Source organism: Danio aesculapii, chromosome 5 (genome assembly GCF_903798145.1).
Source record: "Danio aesculapii chromosome 5, fDanAes4.1, whole genome shotgun sequence".
NCBI lineage: Eukaryota > Metazoa > Chordata > Actinopteri > Cypriniformes > Danionidae > Danio > Danio aesculapii.
In genome coordinates this window covers 24,714,822-24,718,621 of record NC_079439.1, presented here as the reverse complement: position 1 = coordinate 24,718,621, position 3,800 = coordinate 24,714,822, and the positions used below count along the sequence as shown (strand labels likewise).

The following is a 3,800-nucleotide window of genomic DNA, read 5'->3' as shown; positions in this document are numbered from 1 at the left end:
TTAAATAGATGTGTCTATGACATCATATAATGGGGCAAAGTTTTAACAAAATATAAAATTAGTCATTATTTGTGAACCTGTTAGAAAATCTGACAAATTACAAAATTAAAAATTATGGCAGTAAGAAGATTTTCTGTGCTAAAATAATAGTTGAAATCAATAATAATAATAATAATAATAATAATAATAATAATAATAATAATAAATAGTAGTTAAACATGAAAGATTGCATTTTTCTTTGAATGACATTCTCAGAGGTCAGCGAAAATAAGGCGATGAAAAGCTCACCAGATGAAGAGTTGAGTGATTTTAGCAACTGTTGCTGCAGTTGCATGTTTAATGAACGTAGCTGTTTATTCTCCGCCTCAACTTCTGCACTTCGTTTCATGTGCTCCTCTAGCCTATAACAAAATTACATACTGAATGTTATGACTTGTGGGGGAAACTGGAGCACCCGGAGGAAACCCACGCCAACACGGGGAGAACATGCAAACTCCACACAGAAATGCCAACTGATCCAGCGAGGCTCAAATCAGCAACCTTCTTGCTATGAGGCAATTGTGCTACCCATTGCACCACCAAATATGAATGCCTTGAAATTAATACAAGACTGTAATAAGGAGGAGGCGACACGGTGACGCAGTATGTAGTGCTGTCACCTCACAGCAAGAAGGTCGCTGGTTCGAGCCTCGGCTGGGTCAGTTGGCGTTTCTGTGTGGAGTTTGCATGTTCTCCCCGCGTTCACGTGGGTTTCCTCCGGGTGCTCCGGTTTACCCCACAGTCCAAAGACATGCGGTACAGGTGAATTGGGTGTAGGCTAAATTGTCCTAGTGAATGAATGTGTAAGGATGTTTCCCAGTGATGCGTTGCGGCTGGAAGGGCATCCGCTGCATAAAACATATGCTGGATAAGTTGGTGGTTCAATCCGCTATGGCGACCCCAGATTAATAAAGAGACTAAGCCAAAAGGAAAATGAATGAATCAATGAATGAATGTAATGAGGAGGGATATAAGCAGGACTGTAAGACTGTAACAAAGGCAAAAGGCTTATGAAGTGTATGGCAAATAATAACATTTATTATTATTATTAATATAGGAATCAAAATTATAAATAAAGCAGCATTTAATGTATTCATATTCTGAAAATTTATGAATGTATGGCAATTATGATTACAACTAATGCTGGTGAAAATATTGGCATGAGTTAAAGTAGAAAGGAATATTAAAAATATTTAATATCATAATATGACAATTTTAACATTTTGTCCATTTTGAATTATGTGTAACTTTAAAAGTGATACACAAAGGATATAAATACCATGATTAGAGTCTGATATTATTAGCTGATAATGGTGATAATTTGAAAACTTTCACGTGGTCGAAGACAGATTGCAGTACACACAAGATTATGGAATGGCATTACATGTTTTTTTTTCCATATCTGAGCCTTCAATGTATAATTTTTAACACAAGTAGTCTGTCAATACATTCAAGTACCACAAGATGGCAATAGCTGAAATTTCACATGTATACCACCAACAACGTTACATTTATGATTTTGGCTTCCTCTTCTTCGGAGCGCGGCCGTGGAGGTGATGAGTCCTTGATGAGTTTAACACGAACCCGCTTACCCTGCGCAAGCACTTCTTCAACCTCTTCTCTGGACTCTGGAATGTTAATAACACTTAATGTAAGTACTTAAACTACATGTAACGTAATACAATGTCTTCTGTCATTAAAAACAATGTTCAATGTTAACCCAGCTCGCTGCTTTACTAACACACTATGTTCGTTAGCTAACGTTAGCACGGACAACAGTTAACGTTAGTGCCTTGACCAATCTTTCAATGACATTTAACGTTAATAGTGGCGATATAGAGTTTTCTAAATGTACTTTTATCACATTATTAACGAACTACTGAAGTTAACATTATAATGACTCACTCTTTAGGAGCAATATTTGTCCCTTGAAATATTTATCCTGCCAGCGCACCCAGTACGTTTTGCTGAGGTCTCCCGTTTTCGGGTCAAAGTCTTTAATATCGGCTATGGGGACGATTTCCTTACACCCATCTTGTATGTACTTCACGTAGGCGAACATGGCTTATTACAAATTATAAAAATTATAATTACGTTATATTATAAAACCGAATAAACGTGAAATTACGGTAACGGAATTAACGATTTTAGGCGGGAAGTCACTGTTGATACTGTTGCCTTGGTTACAGCGACTGCAGTCACACTGTACGTTACAGTGCAGGGGTTCCATGCAGTCCTATTTATAAAACTTCTACACAAATACTTCCGCATGACAAAACAAGAACAATATTATTAATCCAATTTATCTTATTGTTAAACTAGTAAACAAAGTAGTTCAGTTTAAACATACAAGGATTAGAAGATATTTAAACAAATATTAATTTCACCTGATAAATAAAGTTTATGTGAGGACTGTATAGCTTTTAGTAAATTAATTACTTTGTATTAACCATCATACCATTCTTGAGTAGTCCTGTTAATAATTATGTTTATGTCCTTTTTAAATTTAGAATGCCAAATCGCAAGTACAAACTGTACTTAGAGCCGAAGAGCACAGTTAAATTTCCCCATGGAAGACTAAAAAGAGGACAATTGGATGTAAGTCAGCTCATTATAATTACATTATAATATATTAAATATAATTGTTATATTAAGTTAAATATAAACAATTATATTGTATTAAAAGTATGTATGAGGTGAGAGAATTATTATTATTATTTTTATATTAAAAAATAATGTTGCAATGGTCTTTAAGTAAATTTTCAATAATTAAACATATAATGATTAGTTATATTGTATTAAAAGAATGTATAACCAGTCTTACCTGCAGATGTTTTTTTTTAAAGGTGACAGAAGGTTTGGAATCACTTACTGCCGATGATGAGGTGAGAGAATTATTATTTTTATATAAAAAAAAAAAAATGTTGCAATGGTCTTTAAGTAAACTTTTAATAATTAAACATATAATTTACATTGTAGAACAGTGGTTCCCAACCTTTTTCCCAACAAACACATTTACGTTGTAGCGATGTCTGTACAATGTTGCATTTTTTCAAAGGCAATGTCGCCACTTTTGTGCTCGCTACATTGTTACAGTGTAGAAATGTAAGACCTGAGAAGGCTGTAGCAATGTTGTTGTGTGACATTCAACAACTGTGAGATGACGTTCTTACTACATGTATTATTGCTTTTTTTCCTGACGGTTTATCAGTACTGCCTAGAATACAGGATAAGCAGTAATAATTTTTCAGCATTGCTTAATATTAATATTGTTCATTCTTTTTTCTTAATTTAACAACTGCATGTGTAAACTTTGAAGTGTAAAAATGCCATACAAATAAATATAATCAAACTTTTTTTTATTATATATTTCAAAACATTTAATATACAGTACACATCTAATTATAAACAAACAGTATAAAATAGTTTAGATTATATTAAATAATTAACTATATATAAAGGGTTGGCTAAATTAAAATGTCAATTGAGAAGGTAAACAAACAAGTAAAGTAAACAAAAAAGCATTAAAATGTAAATAAATAAATATATTAAATTTGCAGGCACTACATTGAAGATCTGGACTGGAGAATACAGCAGACCAGGTAGCGCAGCCGAAGACCAGGCGTAGTTGTTGGTGCAGAGAAAGCAGTAAGAGAAAGAAATCCAAAAGAGAATCCAGTTCAGAGATGGATCCACAGCAGGCACAAGTCAAAATTGGCAGTAAAAGAAAAGAGAATAAGATCAGAGCTTAACACAACAGG

General features: G+C 33.7%; 1 long non-coding RNA gene across 1 annotated transcript; it reads left to right on the top strand.

The window, feature by feature from the left end:
• The first annotated feature begins 918 nt into the window (after positions 1 to 918).
• Positions 919 to 2,933, top strand: LOC130228462 (uncharacterized). The gene is made up of 3 exons (XR_008837765.1): positions 919 to 1,690; positions 2,550 to 2,637; positions 2,886 to 2,933. It is a non-coding gene; the product is annotated as an uncharacterized LOC130228462 (long non-coding RNA).
• Positions 2,934 to 3,800: the final 867 nt, after the last annotated feature.